Source organism: Miniopterus natalensis, chromosome 22, assembly GCF_054644295.1.
Source record: "Miniopterus natalensis isolate mMinNat1 chromosome 22, mMinNat1.hap1, whole genome shotgun sequence".
NCBI lineage: Eukaryota > Metazoa > Chordata > Mammalia > Chiroptera > Miniopteridae > Miniopterus > Miniopterus natalensis.
In genome coordinates, this window is record NC_142102.1 from 12,534,062 (window position 1) to 12,554,632 (window position 20,571).

The following is a 20,571-nucleotide window of genomic DNA, read 5'->3' on the forward strand; positions in this document are numbered from 1 at the left end:
TGTTACAGCAAATTAACTGAATCAAGGGAGGGGTCATGGGAATCTCCAATTGCAGCCAAGTTGGACAGAAGCTGTGGATAACCTGGGGACATGCACTTTCGACTGGCATCTGAAGTATGCGTGGGCCTCAGCCCTTCATCTGTGGGACCTGATGCTATCTCCCAGTAGACAGTGTCAGAACTGAGTTGGATTGGACAACTGCCTGTTGGTGTGGGGGACCCCCATGCCCCCACGGTGAAATTGGGTACAGAACCCTTAACGGCTCACTCACCGGGCCAGGCTGTGATTCACGGGGCCAGGACATGCCAGGGCAGGCCCCAGATCCAGGACTGTCCTCTTCCCCGGGGCTGCCAGTCCCCAGTGGGGAAGAGCAGGGAAAAGGCAAAGCTCACACCTCACAGTCATGAAGCCAGAGTGTACGTCACAGGAGCTCACAGATGCAGAGGAACTGAGAAATCAGACACTCGGAGCCATCGGGCACTAAGGAAACTCAGGGTCTGTTGAAACCACTGCTTTCAAAGATAACCAACCAGCTTAGATCAAATTATTTTAAAAAGTAATATATTTCCATTCCTGAGTAAAAAATATAAAGATAGACAGAGAAGAGGCAACCTCCAGCTCCTGTCCCCCTTCTGTCTAGTCTCCGCCTCCCAGCGGGTACCCAGATTATGAGTTTTCTGTGACTCCTTCCAAACAGGAGTCGCGCAGGCACAGCAAGGATGAGCGTGTGCTGCTCCTCCTGTTTCACACACAGGGCGGCACACCAGTGCGCTGCTCTGAGCCTTCCTTTTTAACTTAATCTCCATTAAATTTCTAAAACTGGCTCTAGTTTCTAATAGTTCTTTCTCTGAATTCTCAAAATACAAAAACAGCTAAACAGAAATATTAGAAAACTCAGAAAAATTAAAAGTCAGAACTGTCAGATCACACACAGCAACACGATACCTGGCTTACTCTCTTCTTGGCAGTTCGCGTGGGCCGGTGTCTCTAAGCCCTAAGTCCATCTCAGTGTTGCCTGGTCCTCAGAGACCAGGGTCACAAACTCTTGCCCTCTCCGTTTAACCACAGCCAAGCCTGTCCCACGGGGGGTCTGAAATACACCTTGACGCCCCCGCCTCCTCCCAGCCCAGCTCCCACTCGCCCCAGCCCCGTACCCCTCCACGCCAGTGAAACTCCAATCCCCAAGGTGACCAAGGCTTCTCCCTGCCACTGAATCGAGCTGGACTTTTTCGGCTGCTCAGTTACTTGGCCTCTCAGGAGCATCTGAACTCGTCGACAAGTCACCCTCTTCTGCCAATGTCCTCTCAGCTGTGACTCCCTGCTGCCCTGGTGCTCCCCCGTCTCGCGGGCTGTTTCTTTGCAGGCCCCTGAACGTCCCAACCATACTTAAAGCACTGGGACTCCTCAGGGCTCCGTCACCCCTCTATCTGCAGCCCCGATCTCTCTCCAAAGCCTCAGACTTGTGTATTCCACAGCCCGCTGCACGCCTCTTCTAGGAACTGCCTGCAGGCACTTCAGACTCAACGTGTTTAGCAGTGAACTTGTCATCTTCCTCCCAAACCAGCCCTATCTCGTGTGTCCTAAATCTCTGGGAATGACATCACCCCAGTGCCCAACCCAGGAAGCGTGGGGTCTTCCCTGAGTGCTTCCTGCCCCCTGCATGCCAGGCATCCCCAAGTCTGGCCGCTCTGACCCTCTAAACACCTCTCAAGCCCACTATACCCTCAATTCCCCGTCTCCCCACTCTGCTAGGATCACTGCCGCAGCTTTGTCACGGGTCTTTTTGTCTCTGACCTTGACTCCTCCAACCTAGTTTCCACGCTGCAGTCAGAATAATTTTCCTAAAACACAAATCTGATCGCATCACTCAGCTGCCCAAAACCCATTAACGATAGGATTAAAAAAAAAAAAAAAGATCTTAACAAGCTGATTTTAAAGTTCATCTGGAAAAACAAACATGCAAGAATAGCCTGAAAAGTCACTGAAAAGAACTATGGGAACGAATTAAGCCGACCAGAATTTTGGAATGTAACATAAAGCTGTAATAATCAGCTGAAACACTGTGGTTCTCTCGTATGAACAGGCACATGAATCAGCAAAAGAGATGAGAGACTCTAACGTAACCGAACGTATGTGCGAACTTAGTTTATGACAGAAGCAGTTTAAATTAGCGGGGAAAAGGTGATTATTAAATAAACAGTGTTGAGATAACTGCCAGCAAACAAAAAAAAGTCAGATCCACGCTACACATCTTACATTGACATAAACTCCTGATGGATCAAATATTTTACATGTAAAAGCACAAAGTGCTACAAGAAATAAAGAGAAGAATTTTTAGCATGACCAAAAAAAACAACAACTCTGTTAAAAAATGATGTCTGCGTGGAAAAAAACTCATCATGGATAAAGTCAAAAGAGAAATGGCAAAATGGGAAAATATTCCCAACTCACATCACAGAAAAACATTTACTTTCTCTAATACAAACAACTCCTAAAAAATCAGTAAGAAAAAGATCAGCTGCCTAAAATGATCAAGGGCAGAAGACAGGAACAAACTGTTCAGAGTAAAGGCAACCTGAACGATTCATAAACATACAGGGGAAAAGCACCTCACCCAGGGTAATAGAGTGGGACTGAAAACTACACAGAAGCCTGACTTTTTATGTGTAAGACTTACGAAGATCAGTCTGATAAAGCACTGAGCTGGGGAGGAAGTGGGCAAGCCCTGCACACGGGGCCGGGCGTGAAGTGTACGACGCCTGTGGAAGACGAAGCGGCACTATCCAAACTACCAGTGCACACGCGCCCAGTGACCCAGGCGGCACCACGGAAACCACCGGTGCACACGCGCCCAGTGACCCAGGCGGCACCATGGACACTACAGGTGCACACGCGCCCAGTGACCCAGGCGGCACCACGGGAACTACCGGTGCACACGCGCCCAGTGACCCAGGCGGCACCACGGGAACTACCGGTGCACACGCGCCCAGTGACCCAGGCGGCACCATGGACACTACCGGTGCACACGCGCCCAGTGACCCAGGCGGCACCATGGACACTACAGGTGCACACGCGCCCAGTGACCCAGGTGGCACCATGGACACAAGTGCACACGCGCCCAGCAACCCAGGCGGCACCATGGACACTACAGGTGCACACGCGCCCAGCGACCCAGGCGGCACCACGGGAACTACAGGTGCACACGCGCCCAGCGACCCAGGCGGCACCACGGGAACTACAGGTGCACACGCGCCCAGCGACCCAGGCGGCACCACGGGAACTACAGGTGCACACGCGCCCAGTGACCCAGGCGGCACCACGGGAACTACAGGTGCACACGCGCCCAGTGACCCAGGCGGCACCACGGACACTACCGGTGCACACGCGCCCAGTGACCCAGGCGGCACCACGGACACTACAGGTGCACACGCGCCCAGTGACCCAGGCGGCACCACGGACACTACAGGTGCACACGCGCCCAGTGACCCAGGCGGCACCACGGACACTACAGGTGCACACGCGCCCAGCGACCCAGCAGCTCCCCTCCAGCGAGACCCGCACGCGTGCAATCCCGCGGGTGGAGGGAGCTGTGCGCTGCAACAGTCTCTGTTTTCCAGAACGTAAGGGACCGCACATCAACAGGGACCAGGTGAGTAAGTTAGGATAACCCCACGCCGCAGGATGCTGCGCATGCAAAACAAACACCAGAACGCCTGTTCCTGGTGAGTGGAGACGGGAAGATTTCCCGAGGTACGAGGTGAAACACGCGGTACAGGAGCGTGCGTGGTTCCTGCCGCCGGGGTGAAGGCGGGGAAAGCGGGTTCCACGTTCCTGTTCGCTGACACCCACGCGAAACATCCAGAAAGGAGGCGCGCCCCATAGCACGGGCGCCCGCGGGGCCTGGCCGGGCGACGCGCAGAGCCGGGGATCACCTCTCCCTGCGCGCCTCCCGCTGCCCTTCCTCCCGAACCACAGGCACACGCGTGCGGCCGGCAGAGAAGCCAGCGGCTGCTGGCAGGGGCAGCGCGCCACGGGCCACGCGACGGCGCCACGGGCCCGGCGGAGCGGCGGCAGCGGGCCCGGCGGGGCCACGCGGAAGACAAAGCATTGGGGCGCGCGGGACGCTTCCAGTCTCGCGTGGAAACCGCGGCGTCACCGGGGCGCTCGAGGAGGCGGGCGTGGGGCTGAACACGGGAGGGCCCGAGGGGTCCAGGCGGGAGGCCGCTGTCCACGCGGTCGGGCGCGGCGGGGGCTCGTGACCAGCGCGGAGCCGGCCGGGGGCCGGGAGCCGGGCGCCGGCGGGAACCGGGGTCGGGCGGGACCCGGGGCGCGGGGCGGGGCAGCTGACCGGGCGCCTCTGCCCCCCCCGCCCGCCCTAAAGCCCTCGGACCGCACTCAAAAGGAACCGAGCCAGCGCCCCCAACGCAGCGCCCTACCTGGAGAGCGCGCCGCGGCTCCCACGCGGGACGGTGACGTCTCCTCGCCGGCGGTCGCGGCCGGGCGGCCGTGTGGGCGCCTGGGAGCAGCGGCGCCCGCACGTCGGTGGCCACCCCGGGGCGCCCCGGCCCGGAGCTGGGCTGCGCCACGGGCCCGGCCTCGGGAGCCCGCCGAGGGCAGCGCGTCCACAGCCCCTCGGCCTCGGCCCGGCCGCGGACACGCCCGGGGCGCTCTGGGCCGGGGCGGCTGCCACGGGCCTTCTCCGGGCCCACGGGCACCGGGGCCACAGCCGGACGCCCGGGCCGGAACCCTCGGGAAGCTCGGACCAGCCTCTGACTCCAGCCCGGAGGCACCGGCGGGCCCGGGACCCAGAGGCGACAGCGCGCCAGGGCGCACCCGCGGGGAGTACGCGCCCCTACGCACGCAGGACCACGCACGCAGACACCATGCATGCACGCACGTACGCACTCAGGCCCACGCATGCACGCCCCACGCACGCACGCCCTTACGCACTCAGGCCTACGCACGCACACTCTTACGCACGCAAGCCACGCACTCAGGCCAACGCACGCACGCTCTAACGCACGCACGCCCCACGGACGCACGCCCTTACGCACTCAAGCCTACGCACGGACACTTACGCACGCACGCCCCACGCACGCCAGGACGGCTACTATGGAAAACGCGGAAAGTACAACCCCCGGGGCCGCCAGAGCACGAAGGGCGCGGACGCCACGGGCACGGCGGGCGGCTCCAGACCAGACTCCCGCGGGGCGCCGCTGCTCCCTCCCAGTGTGGGCCCGGGAGGCCCGGAAAGGGGCGCGGAAGGCCGACCCCGTGCGCGCTGGCACATCCATGCACGGGGACCGGTCCCGTGCGCGCTGGCACATCCATGCACGGAGACCGGTCCCGTGTGCGCTGGCACATATATACATGCGTGGAAAACTTCTGAGGGTGCAAAAGATACACTCAGCAGTGGGTACCTCTGGGGATTAGACTGGGCAAAGGTGCAAAAGTGAGAAGGGGAGACTTGCTTTTCTTTTATGTGCTTCTAAATTACGAGTTTTTGCAGCAAATGTATTACTTTTATATAAAAATCAATTTGGAAGAAAAAGGGATCCAGCAAATAAATATTTTCCCAGCAGCGTTCCACTGCCCTCAGGACAAAAACCTAAATTCCTTAAAAAGGAAGAAAAGTCCTTTGTGATCTGGTGCCTGCTTCGCCCTCGGCCTCATCTGTCACCACCCCCGCCTCACACTCAATCTGTGTCCCCGTCTCACCAAACTTCCAGTTCCTCAAACAGGACACGCTTTTCTCTGCCTCCTGGCTTTGCCCGACGTTGTTGCTTTTGCTTGGAACACTCCCCACTCCAACCGTCGGTTAGTTATTTAGCCCTCGGGTCCCAGCTCAGACACCTCTTCCTCCAGGAAGCCCTCCCGGGTGCTCCCCATCCCCAGTCTCGGTTAGGCACCACTCCGGTGATCTCAACCTGGGCTTATCAGGCGGCCTCACAATGACTCGCAAATTCATTTGCCTCTTCCTCTGGAATGAAGTTCCACCCAGCAGCCACCATGCCTGTCTGAGTCACTGTCCTATCTCCCGCATCAGGCACAGTGTCTGGCACACAGATCATGTTCAATAAATGTCAGGTTAGGCTTCTATTACAGAAGAAACAGAACCACATTATAGGCAATTCAGGAACATCGGAGGGGGAGGCGGGATCACAATAATCCTACCATCCGAACACAACCGCTGTTTCCATCCAGTGTTTGTGTCCCCTGGGCATGTTTTTTCATAACTGTATTCCCAAGCCGGACATTCTGACAGGACCCTTCTGACACAGTCATTCTGGTCGGGGAACATTTTGCACCCTGTCAAAACACGAGGCTTTCACAAGCCAAAGTAAAGATGGCTGTTTTTACAATCAAGGCATGTGTGCAACAGACCACGCACACCACAGGCCTTTCTCGGCACTAACCCACCTCTCGTTCCTGGGGACTCCGGCTTTGTACTTCGTTAATTACTGGACTGGTTGAGCTCTTATGAGGTTGGACCACTGTTATAATTCTTTAAAAAGCAATGATGTAGTTTATAACCTACTGGGTTAGCTTCTGAAAATTACAAATTAAAAATTAGTCCTTCCCCCAAACAGTCATTATAAAGAAGTGTTAGAAGATGAACATAATGTATGTATGACCAAAGAAACTGTTGGGAATTTCACTGAGGGTGTCCCTAACCACGGTGAGGCCAAGGGTAAGAGATCAGGCTGATACATACCCCTCCTGACCTCTGTACCAACGGCCTAGCAGGGGTGGGGAAACGTTTTTCTGCTAAGGGCCATTTGGATATTCATTACATCATCCTCAGGCCATATAAAATTATCAACTTAAAAATCAGCCTGCTATATTTCGTCAAACATTTAATTAACTCACCCCTAAGGTGATGGCTGGAACTGCTTCTCTTTGGTGAGGCCTTGGCAGGGCCAGACCAAATGATTTCCCGGGGCCGTATATGGCCCGTGGGCTGGACGTTGTCCACCCAGGACTGATGAAACCCAGGTAAGTTTTTTGTTTTTTTTTAATGTATCTTTATTGATTTCAGAGAGAGGAAGGGAGAGAGAGAGAGAGAAACACCAATGACGAGTCATTGATCGGCTGCCTCCTGCACGCCCCCTACTGGGGATCGAGCCTGCAACCTGGGCATGTGCCCAACTGGGAATCGAACCTCGATCTCCTGGATCAGAGATCAATGTTCAATTGCTGAGCCCTGCCCGGCTGGGCGAAAGCTTAAGTTCTTGAATGCAAAGCTCATGGAGGGCGGAGGAGACTCTGAAGCCCTGCTGTCTAACTCCCGAGTCCATATGCTATGCTATCGCACTGCTATTTTAATCCACATGCCACAGCCTCGGAGTTTCCTACAGAACCACCGTCTCCATTTCTCTCGTGTGTGTGTGTGTGTGTAGGCGAGGGAGCTGCCAGTGCCAGCCCTAATGATGTCACAGGGTTAACAAATGAAGAAATCAGGAAATGGTTTGTTTTTCTTCAAGAAATACTCTGGTTGAATTTCTTCAACAAGTTTCAACTTCTGCATTCGGAGAAAACAGTTCTGTTTTAAGTCATCCAACGAGGGGGGGGGGGGGAAATGCCGGAAGGACAGCTAGTAGTTACAAGCATGGACTCCACAATCAAAGGGCCTGGGCCTGAAATCTGGCTCTGCCATCAGTGGCTGTGGTCTAGCAAGTTGCTCAATCAGCCTCAGCCTCCACCGTCTCCCTGTAAACAGAGACAGTCGCAGCACCTAACTCTGGGGGTACGGGGGAGATTAAATATTTAATTACGCAAGGCGCTGGGCCATAGCGCCTGACGCATGGGGCCAATTCAGCACGTTTCCACCCACAGTGGCGGTGGAAGGGGCGGCTGCGGCACTAAACGAACGCTGGGCATCACCTCCGGAAGGAAGGCGGGAAGGAAAGGCCTAGGTTCCCTTCCCCGCTGCGCTCGGAAACGAAGGGCAAAGTGTTGGGTGAGTGGCAAGGAGCGTTCGATGACAACCCATAAGCTCCCCCAGCCACCGACTAGCCGAGTAACGTTAAGCTAATCACCCGGTGTGTGTTTTTACTTCCAATTTTCTGACCTATAAAGCGAGAGGGTGTTGCATCAGAAGGGCTGCAGGGTCTCCTCTGGTTCTAAGAATTCTGATTCATCTGCCAGGGCGAGTCGTCAACACGGAAAGCTCTCTGTTCCAAATTAGAGCCGTCCCCCGTCGGCAGAAGCCCAGCCAGGGCTGTGTTTTGCTTCCCATAAACGTTTCCCCTTTGGTGTCCTCGCTGCTGCGAGTTACAGTTTAACTTACAAGCTGCTTCAGACCTTCTAGAGGATAGTTCTGACTCAATTCATTCGCGATTAACCCCCCAGACCGCTTAGAGAGCGGACAGGCACAGGCCGGTAGGAAGCGTCTCTTGAGCAATTTCATAAAAGACAAGGTGGCGGCTGGTGGGAGATGCCGAGGGGAGATAGCGCAGCTCCAGTGGGTCCCACGGCGGGTCCCTGAGCCCCTTAGGCCGCAAGTGTCCGGGCGGACTCGGCTGTCCACAGCAACGAAGAGCCACGACGGCGGCCACCTCTGCTCTGGGGACCGCCATCCTCGCCGGCTCCCTGATTTTTCAGACCCCGCTCGCCCCCTGGCCCTGCCGGCTCTTGCCTTTGTGAACCGGCCCCTCTCCTTTCATCCCGGCTTTAGCCCCCAGGTCTGGGCTCTCCTGACCATGTTCCAGGGTGAAAATCTCAGCCCAGGGGAGAGTTAACTAACCGAGGAACAGATTTCCTAGACAGTCGAGGAGGACTGAAGGCAGGATTCAACCAGCAAAAAGGCTTCTCAGGTAGCCGAGGGACTGAACAGACAGACTATGATCTAAAAGGGGGAACCAAGCAAAAGTCACATTGAACTGGGCATGTGATGGCCCCCAGGGGGCTAGAAAAAGGCATCTATCCAGACAGAGAAAGAAAGAACAGAACGCATTTCCTAACGGAAAACAAATGGATTCTATGTGTCTCTGCTTGTTTCATCTAAAAATGAGAGCAAAAGCCCGAGAAAGATAAAGCTGGGTGTGAGTCCGGACTCTGTCCCTCACCGCTGGTCGGACCTCGGGCAGGTTACCGTTTAAGAACCAGTAAGATGGGGACACTACTACTTATCTCAGGGGGCTGATGTGAGGATTCAGCGACACAGGGCCCACAGCGCGGCCAGGTACTCGGCGGCTGTCCTGTGTCCCCACCGCTGCTAAGATACCTGGTCAGTGTCGGGGGGGGGCTTTCCCTCGCACCCCAGCAAAGCCCCCGGGAAGAAGGTGGTTCTATGGTGACCGCCTCCAAGGAGGCTGCGAGAAAAGATGGGGCGGGAGAGCTTTCTGAAGTCACATCCCCAAGAGCTTGGAGGCAAAGACGGAAAAGAGCTAAGATGTGAGTTAGCCGGCCGGCAAGAGCCAGCGTCCACACCCAGGCAGTCCCTTGAAGCACAGGCCGGGGCCTCTGAATGGGGAAGCCGCTCGGGAGCCTGGCATGGAAGGCCGGGGGAGAATCTTCTACAGATGTTATCCTGGCCCTTGGAAACTGTCCAAAGTGCTCGTAAACAGCTACAGCTTCGTTTCAAGGTTTAAAGTATAAAAACGGCCTGTTTCATAACACAGGGACCAATTCAGACTGTTGTGAAACCTTGCAGGGGACTGGAACAAAACGCTGGCGGGTTCCACCGCCAAAAAATGCGCGAACTTAAGTTTAGAGACTATCACTGCCTTCGACGCAGGGCCTCTCTCTCCCTTCCCGACTCGGCAGTCAGAGGCTGGGTTCAAAGAGAAAGGTCAGAGGGCGGCTCCTTATTTGTTTATTTTTTAAAAAATATATCTTTATTGATTTCAGAGAGAGGAAAGGAAAGGGAGAGAGAGAGAAAAACATCCAGGATGAGAGCGTCATTGATCGGCTGCCTCCTGCACGCCCCCGACTGGGGACCGAGCCCGCAACCCGGGCCTGTGCCCTGACCGGGAATCGAACCCCGATGCCCTGGATCCTAGGTTGACGCTCAACCACTGAGCCACACCAGCCGGGCAGGGAGGCTCCTTATTAATATGATTGGAACAGAACGTGGGATCCAAATTCGAGGGAACCGCAGACCCGGCTCGGTGCTGACCGGGCCTGTCTGCCTCTGGGTCTCCCTCTGCCTCCCCTGGAGCCGCCTGGGTCAGGGCATCGGCATCCGGCTGCTGACCCCAGGGATGGCCAACGGGGACGTTCAGCAAGAGCGGTTTCATCTAGTCGGTGAAGGACAGGATGGAACCAGCCTGTCCGAACCTTTATGTGGACAGCGAAAGCTAGTCCTCTAGCCCTGGACAGGGCACCTGCAATGACAGAGGGGCAGATGCTCCCAGCGACTCACTGAAGTCCAGTTAGGAGGCCGGTGGGCCCTGTGCTGGCGCCTCACCCAACGGGAGAGTTTGCACCAGGAACTTTGCAACATTTACTGAGCAATAGCTACGCGCTGGGCATACACATGCTCTAAAGATACACGTGCACTGACTAATTTAATCCCTCCGGCAGCCCTGTATCAGGCCCCGTTTAGTAGCCACGTCCCGCCGATGAGCGAGCTGAGGCACAGGCAGGTTAAGGATCTTGTCTCAGGCCCGAGGCTAGTCAGTGGGGACACTGGTCATCAGATCCCGGGCCTGCCTCCAGGGACCACGCTCTGACCGCCAGCTGAGACAGCAGGCGGAGCGTGAACGCCGTGTTTATTTTGGTGCATGGGGGGGGCTGTAGAGACTTACGGGAGAGCTTTACTGGCGCTTTCTCAAAGCAAGGACTCGTGTACTAAGGTTTCGAGAGACCCGTGTTTTGAGCCTGCAAACGGTTGACAAGACAGGGCTCGCGTGAGACACCTCCACAGGCTACACTGCATCTGGAGGGTGAAACGGGGGCACTGGGGCCTCGCTCAGGGGCCTTTTATTACTCAGACTCCCACTGGAGCTGCAACACCCACACCTCTGAGGATCTGCAGAGCTGGTGGCCACACGATTCTCAGAAGAGCCTCCCAGGTTCTGACCAGATGGATTATGTGTCTCGTTTCCGAGGCTGCCCGCCCTTGGAGCTCACCCCGCCGGGCTGTCTGAAGTCGCCATCGGGCCTTGGCGCTGCGGGGAAGGTGGGGCAGGCCCACGGAGGAGACAACGTGGCCTGATCATCTGGAGCCAAGCCCATAAATTCCAGAGCTCTTTTGAAATTTCTGATTATGTGGCCAAAGTCTGGGAAATGTTTGGGTCTACTTGACTCCGAGAAAACATACTCGCTTTCAAAAATCTGCTAAAAGCAAAGCCGAGAGCCACCATCCGTGACGCAAACGGAAGGTCAGGACTGAGAGGTGTCCTCGCCGAATGGACATCCCCCGGAGTCCTAGAAGTCAGTAAATATTTGCTGAATGGATAACCTGTATTCTCGCCGACTGGATCAATCGCTAACACTGGGCTCGTAACTGCATGAATAGAAGGTTCCAATAACGTTACCAAAAGACATGCGATCGCGTGAGGAAAACTGCAACCCCCAGGAAAGCACGAACGCCTACCGCTCGGAGAACTTTCCGCAACTTTACCAGAAACAGAAGAAAACTGGGCAAAGGTTACGAACAGGAGATTCCCAGAAGGAGAAATCTGAATGGCAAAAAAAAAACAACAAAAAAACATGAAAAAAACCGTCAGCTTCACCAGCAATCAGGAAAATACACACGAAAATTGCGTAACAAGCCCGTGATCTCACCCGGTCCTTCTGAGAGGGAGAATTATTGTCCACATTTTACAGCTGAGGAAACTAAAGCTTGAAGAGGTTTTTAACTCGACCAGGAACTGAGAGCTGGGCGTGGAGCGCAGACTGTCTAACGACAAAGTCTACCTTCGCTCTAACGTGCCGCCCTATCGGACATTTGTGCCGCAGCTCAGCTCCTCTCGGTCCAGTCAATTAACCTCCCTTATTAGACTCAGCTTTCTCGTGGGCGCAACGGGAATCACACAGCCCCGTGGTGCAGAGCTACGGCGAGAGTCAGACGAGATACGGCATCTAAGTGCCTGGAGCAGAGCTGCCACGGGGCAGACAGTCAGTGTCTGATTCATTCATTCAGCGACTATCTAATGAACTCATACTCGGGCGAGGCACCGGTCCAGACCCTGGAGATTCATCAGTGAACCGCAGCTCCCTGGTCCTCATGGAGCTTAAATTTTTTTTTTTTAAATACATCTTTATTGATTTCGAAGAGTGGAAGGGAGAGGGAGCGAGAGAAACATCAGTGAGGAGTCATCGATCGGCTGCCTCCTGCTCGCCCCCTGCTGGGGATAGAGGAGCCTGCACCCCGGCCTGTGCCCTGAGCGGGAATCAAACCGCGACCTCTAGGTTCATAGGTTGACGCTCAACTGCTGAGCCACGCCGGCCGGGCTGGAGCTTAGATTTTAATGGAGGAGACAAAATATAACTAAGATAATAGGAATATATAGTCTGTTGGCTACTGAGGAGAGAAATTAAATAAGAACAAAGGTGTGATTTTAGATAGGACAGGCCGTGCTGACGGGAGAGATCTGGACAAAGAGCTAAGAGAAGCGAGAAGCCATTCAGATACCTGGGGGAAGAGCATTCCCGGCAGAGAGGTCCTAGGAAGGGCTGAAGGAGCACGGAAAAAGGCGAGTGCAGCTGCAGCGGAGCAGGCGAGGAGGGGCGCTGGGCAGATGTGTCGCATGGAAGAGCAGAGAGCTAACCAATCCGGGCCCCACAGGGCACCTTGCGCGCTGGCCACGGGGGATTCTGCGAGGAGAAGCGATGTAATCTGGCTCGTGTTTTTACGGATCACTGAGATGGCTGTGCTGACAACCGCTGAAAGGCAAGGACAAAAGCCGGGAGCCCAGTCGGAGGCCCATGCAAGAGTCCAGGGCGGAGACGCCCGTCTCGGGGCAGGGCAGTCCGACGCCGGACACACTGTAATGCAGAAGCGAGAACCTGCTGAAGGCCCGGCTGAGGGATGTGCGGGAACGGGAGGAGTTAAGGATGACTCCAAGGCCCTGGCCTGAGTAACCGGAAGGACCGAGCTGCCATTTGGTGAGATAAGGTCCAGATCGGAGGGCTCCTGACTGCAGGCGCTGCGCGGCACTGAGCAATCTGGGGCACTCAGGAAGCCAGTCAGAAGCACAAACGGGCAGCTGCCGTCGGGAAAGTGCACTGGTCACTGCGTTTCAGGGCAGGCGCAGTCCCTGGGAGGGAGGCAGATAAAAACAAGGCGCCGGCAGAGGAGGCGGGTTGCCATGGGATTCTGGCACCCGGGAACCAGACAAGAGTCCAGTTATCGGAGCTGAGGCACAAGGCCAACAATGGTGACTTGAGGCCAAATCACAGAGTGTGAGGCGGCCTCGGGCCCTCTGGCTCGGATGGGGCTGTGTCCTAGAGACAGGCAAGAGGCCTCCAGAGCCTGGGAAAGGCTACAACAGAAGTGAGAAACCGCCACCCCTGACTCCATCTGCACCCACGGCTTTATCATCAGGGTCATGTCTTGTGGGCACGTCGCAGCCCGACTCTAGGCCTTTAACATACTGGGCAGGGCCACAGGCCAGGTCACCATATAAGAAGTCTGGGCACGCAGAAATCCGCGTCCCTCCACAGCAGGGGGAGAGGCAGGTCCCGGGATGGGGAGAGCTAGGGTGCGAGTCTGCCGGTGGACTGTGAAACAAAAGCAAGAAATATTCTGGGGGCCAGACCGGAGGCAACTATAGTCACCGCCACTGTCGCCAAAAGCAGAGAAAGCGGCTTCAAGGGGAATCGTTCACACAAAGAGGGGAGGGAGCTGCTCTGAGACTGTGACTGGGGCTGGCGGGTGGGTGGTTCCCCTTAGAAGCAGCACAAGGCCAAGCAGAGGTTAATTTGTGATCGGTCCCGGCACTGTCTCTTGAGCTCATTCGTTCTCAGGCCCCTGGATGCCGATTAAATTGTTTTCCACGCACTTTCTTTCCTGGCCTGAGTGTAAGACATTCCCACCAAAATACAGAGGATTTCTTTAAAAATTAAAGTAAGTAAGGAGGAAATATCCGTAGCAGCTCACTAAGGTATTTATTTTCATATTTCATTATAAAGACATGTGTAACCATTTCATGATTTATTATAAAGAGAATCGTTCCCGCCCTGGCAGGGGTGGCTCAGTAGGTAGGAGCACCATCCCCTGCGCCCCAAGGTCTCGGTTCGATTCCGGGTCAGGGCACAAACCCAGGCTGTGGGTCTGACCCGTGGCCCTGGTCCGGGCGTGTGCCGGAGGCAGCTACGGGACGTTTCTCTCTGGCATCAACGTTTCTCTCTCTCTCTCGCCCTCCGAAAGTCAATGAAAACGTCCTCAGGTAAGTATTAAACAAATAAATAGCATCATTTCTATAGCTGGCACTGAAAGTGAAATTAAATTCACTTTCTATAAATGCCAGGCCATTACGTACCACGGTGCAGTTAGAAGGTAGTAGCCGTCTGCTGATCTTCACTCTTGTTACTGAGGAAATATCTGCGCAAACTCCCGGCTCTTCTCGAGTCACACTTCCCTGCCGGGCGCGGGTTTTCTATGCCCGTGTGCGCACCATAAATTAACGGCCGCCTCATTCGGGCGAAAGCTCTCTGTATGAATTTTTTTTTTTAAATTTAAAGCAACACGTGAGAGGTATGAGAGGAACCCAGAGCCCCAGGGAGATGCGCCAGGCAGCCCCGGCCACTCACCGGCCGAGGGACTCAGCTCTGCGCACCAGCCTCTGGGCCCCTGGGATTGAATTTTGTGCTTCGGTAAATACGCAAACTACTTTGGGCCATGAACTTTGGAGCCATCCTTCAAGAGTCGACACTTGGAATGCTAGCTCTGCAAGGGCCAGGGATCGCCTGCCCTTAAGAATAAATAGTCAAGTGGCTCAGAGTCAACAGTTTTGTGAGGTTAAGTATCTCTGCCAAAAAGCAGCAAAGCCACGTGCATTAATAACCTTACAAATATTCCTGCTCTTTGACTGCATCCATCTATCTACGGAAATCGATGATCGGAAGCACGGGTGACTCACACGCCAAGGTGTTAATTATTATATTGTTCAAAGCAAAGAAAAACTGGAATAAACCACAATGTGCGACATATAGGGGACAGTTATAAATTATAAGTCATATATGATGAGATGTTATTTAGGTACTAAAATTATACTTATAAAGTATTTAACAGTCAAAGCAAGTGTTTTCCTGGCATCTCCCTGTTTGGACAGGACTGAATGGCTGGGCTCTGGGGGCCGACGCTCGGTCTGGAGGCCACAGGAACACAGGTCGGCCACACGGAAGAGCAAGAACACAGGGGAGTGTGCAGAGCACCCTCCGTGGCAGAAAGGACAGAGCCCCAAGACCCGTGATTCTCAGACTTGTTTTCCGCCCCCACACAGAAACCCAACTTTCAAATGCAGGCTCTGCGTCCAGCAGGTGTCCCTGGGGTGCGCCATCCTGGGAGCACAGGGGTGTCCCCTCCAAGCATCTCCACTTCTCCAAACGGAAGCGAACGGCACTCACGTTGTGGTGACGAAAACCCGGACTTAGCTCTAACGACTTGTTGCAAATAATTTTCCTCATTAAAATGAAACTTCTAGCCTGGCCGGGCGTGGCTCAACGGCTGAGCGTCGACCTAGGATCCAGGCGATTGGGGTTCGAGTCCCGGTCAGGGCACAGGCCCGGGGTGCGGGCTCGATCAATGACCCTCTCATCATTGATGGTTCTATTTTTCTCTCTCCCTCTCCTTTCCTCTCTCTGAAATCAATAAAGACATATTTCAAAAAAAAAAAGAAACTTCTAATTTCTGCTTATTAGTAAGAACAAATGACCCGGGACAGGACTCATGCTGGAGACAAGCCCTCGTAACAAAACCCTGGTCCTGCCTCGCTATTGCCCTCATTCCACAGGTGAGGGAACGGCAGGGATGGCACGTGATTTGCCCAAGGTCCCGGGGCTGGAACGGGGCAGAGGCCGGACCTGAATTCAGAGTCTGACCTTTTGGCCACCATAGAGTGCGGCCTCGGTATTGCCCCGAAGCTTTGATTTTCAAACAAAACATGTGCTGGCGACTCAGTCCTCGCGGCCCCTCTTTTCAGGCGGATCGCTGGTTTTACCCACAGGGTGGGCATGTCAGGAGAAGCTCCGTCCCTCCCACCTTTCCTGGCCTGGAAGCCTGGAATCAGCCCTGGAATCGCCCTGGAATCAGCCCTGGAATCAGCCCTGGAATCGCCCTGGCTAAGGCAGGAGGAGCATGGCACTGCCCCAGTTCCCGCGCAAGTTCTCCCAGAGGCAGACGTCCCCAGTTCAGCGGTGGGGCCAGGGCCTCCTCGGCCCGGCCATCGTCTCAGAGACCCTTGTTCCTGACTCCTAGAAACTCACGGGCTGTCTCTTTCCCCCTGCACTCTGTAAGGTTTCTGTTCAACACACGTGGGTAGATCCAACGGAAGAGAAAAGTGCTACGCAAATATTCCTTAAAAAGACGGCCGACAGCCACACCCCCGGGCGCAGCGCCTCTCCTGGGACAGACGCACCCTCCAAAGCTATCCGGTCAGCCCCCAACTGTCCGCGATTCTCGCCATTTCCTTAAGCAGAAGAGAAGATGCGGCTGGAAGCCAAACACCAGACGCGAACCAGTGAGCAAACCCCGCACAGAGACGGGAAAAAACCGTCACAGCTGCGAAGCGCACGTGGTTTGCGGGGAACGGGCTCCTAAAGGGAATTCAGGAACAAGGTCAGAAAGGCGTCTCCTCCGGAAAAGAAACCGAGGCACAGCACGCGTCGGGTTCCAGCGACCGGTGAGAACCCTCCTGGAAGCAGCGCGCGGCGGGTTCGAAACACGCTCCTGCAGAGCTCACGCGAAGCCCAAGGCCGCTGCCCGTCGCGTTATATCCGACGGCGTCTGGATAACGGGACAGTCTCGGGGCTGGCAGGGAGCACGCTGGGCCCGGGAGCCGGCTGGCTAAGGTTTACGACCTTGGGAACAAAACTCCTTCCCGCTTTTAAGTCTTGAGCAGATGACCAGGCCACAAAAGCCACAAACTATGATGAATGGGCCTCACAGGCAGAATCTAGTTAGTGGCCCGGGAAGGACCGGTCGTTCCACCCCAGTCCCCTCAGCTCACGCCGGCCCCCAGCCCCGTGGCCGGGGGTTCCTCCCGCCACCCACTCCCCAGTCTCTCCTGCGGACAGTCGTCATTAACCCTACTTCGCACGCGAAAGACAGGCTCGGCGGCGGGGAATGGCGAGCCCGCCTCTCCCGCCTCACGCCCTGCACCAAGCTCCCGAAACGTCTTCCACAAGTCACACGTTCAGAAAACCAGGCATAAAGGGACAAGGGAAATGGCTTTTTTAATGTTTGATTTTGAGTATCTGCGACGAGCATAAATAAAGGGAAATCATCCCAGGCCGAGAGTTCCTGACACAAGAGCAAAATACATACAAAATGCGAAATGTCTGACGCTTTCCCCAATAAAAACCTCTTTTTAAAGGAAGTAAACGAGAGCGTGTGCGCATGTGCATCTTTCTCAGGAGGAAACCACAGCTTTCATCAGGTTGCAAAGTAAAGGCACGTCTTTTGGTTTATTTTCTCTCATGCCTTATAGTGTTTTTCATACAGTTCTTACAAATTCCTTAAGTAAAATAAACGTTTCGTCCATATATAGGGTGTGCCCCAAAAATATATACACACACACACACGCTGAGTAATTACAAAGGCAGTGTTTAGTAAAATACATGGCATTTTCAGAACTGAGCTATCGGCCGTTACAGTGCGCATACATTTTTTTGGGACACCCAGTATACCTATTTTTAAACTATTATAAAAATAACCTTTCCCCCCCCCTTTATATATTATTCTAACTTGCCACTGATAATATAGCTAATCGTTTTTTTAAATAATTTAAATTTTTTTCAAGTGGTTGGCTTTTTAGTTTAAATTTAATTATTAATTACAACCTTATCAATTATGTCCAGGTTCAATTTTGCCTTTTTTCACTTACTAAGACGTCCTCGGGCCTCGTATATCATCGATTTATACACACAACACACACAGATGAACAAACACTGGAAACAACGTACCACGGTGAGGGGGCCGCTGAATAAACTGTGGTTCAGCCACATGACAGACTATCGTAAGTCACTGGAGATAATGTTTTTTGAGGCCACTTGAATATATAGCAAAATGCTCATGACATAAAAAAAAAGCTACGAACCCAGACGGCAGCCCCACGCTGGTGTGGACACTCGCTACGCGGGCCCCGGGCCTCATCACGCGCACGCCCACGGCGCTGGGCCTCGAGAGAACCGCCGCCGGGCCTGGCCGCCCAGGCCTCGGTGCCACGCCACGCGGCAGGGCTTTCCCCCTCGGGCCACCAGGCTGTTCCCTACACCAGGTGAAGCTCGCACACCCTCAGCTACAAATAAGATGACACAATTCTGTCAACAATGCAGCGGGTCAGAGATGCATGACGTGTGGTTCGTTTTCAGTGGTGCAACTTGAAGGGACGAGGTGGGTCACGTGAAGGCCACAGCTATGCCCAGACAGTCCTGTTCGGACAGCAGCCCTCTGTCCCTCTCTCTGTAGCTTCAGGCCGCACGGCTCACAGGTGCCCCAGCTGAGCTGCGGGCTGGGACACGCCAGAGGTTACCCGTCCCCTACCCAGGAGACGCAGGCCCAGCTCTCAGAGAAGGCAATGCCCCCTCCTCCTCTCTGCCAGCAATGCCCGCAGGCCAGGCCCTGCCTAGAGACCCGAGGGCTATGCCCTAGCACCGCTGACTGACGGCCTGCCCCTTGCCAAGGAGAGTCAACGCAGCCTGAAAAGCTTGCTTTGGTTTCCTCATCCAGCAAGCCTGTGTTCCCCGAAAAGCGCCCGGTGGGTTGGAGGAAAAGACTGTGCTTCAGAGCCTCCGTGAGGATGGGAAACTGGTCTTTCCCCAGTAGTAACATAGCACCGTGCTTAGCAACTAAGGTTGCAGCAAAGATCAAGTGAAACAACAGATGGGAAAGCGTTTCTGAGAACTCCACAGTGACCCGAGACCTAAGAGGAAGAAGACTGTGTTTAAATAAATAATTATACGCAACGTAACCTTGAATCACAACCTGTGTGCTTCTGTACCATGTTCATGGACTGGAAGACCCGGCATTATTAAGGTATCAGTTCTCCCCAGGCCGTGCTACAGACGAATGCAGCCCATTTAAAATCCTAGCCGGCTGGCTGTTCTGGTAGAAATCGGCAAGCTGGCTCTAAAATTTCATGGATAAGCAAAGAAACTAAAACAGTCAGGAAGCGGACCCACACGTATATGGTCAAGTGATTGTCCACAAAATTGTCAAACGCAACTCAGCAAGGAAAGAAAAGTTTTCTCGACAAACGGCGCCGGGACAGGTCAACATCCTTATGCAGAAAGGGCGGCCCTCAACCTACACTTTGTACTTTGTAAACAAGTTAACTTGAAGTTACTTACCTCTAATACCCAAAACGATACAACTTCTAGAAGAACACATAGGGAAGAAAGCTTCTTGACCCTGAGTTAAGCAAAGAATTCTTAGAAAAGACACAAAAGACACAGACCAAAACAGAGCAGAATGATAAACTGGACTTCATCAAAATTAAAAACATCTGCTCCTCACGACTTTAGTTAAGAAAAGGAGGAGACGAGCCAGGGGCTGGGAGAAAACATCTGCAAAATACGTATCAGATAAAGGAATGGTAGCCAAGATATATAAAGAATTCTCACGGCTCACTCAGAAGGAAATGGGCAGCTCGGCTTAAAAACGGGGCAAAAGATCTGAAGAGGCATTTCACCAGAGATACAAGAATGTCAGAAAAGCACAGAGAAAGGTGCCCCACGCCACCAGTCATCAAGAAAACGCAAATTAAAACCACAATGAAATAGCACCACTCATGCGTTAGAATGACCGAAACTTTAAAAAACGAAATACCACCGCCTCACGCCCACTAGGATGACTATACAAAAATAAAATAAAATAAAATCGCAGAAAGTCACACGTGTCGGTGCGGATGTGGGGAAATGGGAACCCTTGCACGCTGTTGGTGGGAACGTAAAACGGTAAAGGAACCGTGGGCGACGGTTTGGAAGTTCCCAAAAAAAAAAAATCAAAAATAGAATTACCGTGTAGCCCAGCCATCGCTCTTCCGGGCGCACACAGAAGAACCGAAATCATGTCCCGGGAGAGGTATTTACGCCCCCGTGTGCACAGCAGCACATTCGCAACAGCCAAGGAGTGGAAGCGACCGTCCCCCGCTGGATGAATGGATACACAAAATGCGGTTTATACGTAGACTGGAGTATCACGCGGCCTTAAAAAGGAAGGACATCCTGCCAGGTGCTACAACATGGACGAGCCTTGAGGACACTATGCTAAAAACAGCCGGTCGGGAGGAGACGGGCGCTGCACCATTTCACACGGCGAGGTACCCGGAGGGGTCGGGGTCGCAGAGACAGAAAAGAAGAGCGGCGGGCGCCAGAGGCCGGGGGTGGGCGTTGTTATTTAACGGGTACAGAATTTCAGTTCTGTAAGATACAAGAACTTCTGGAGATTGGTTGTGCAAC

At 54.2% G+C, this 20,571-nt stretch overlaps 1 protein-coding gene across 2 annotated transcripts in view; it reads right to left on the minus strand.

Annotated features, from left to right (window-relative positions):
• The window catches only part of CRTC3 (CREB regulated transcription coactivator 3), a 51,722-nt gene that overhangs the window by 24,056 nt on the left and 7,095 nt on the right, over window positions 1-20,571 (minus strand). The gene's annotated exons all lie outside the window — the stretch shown is intronic.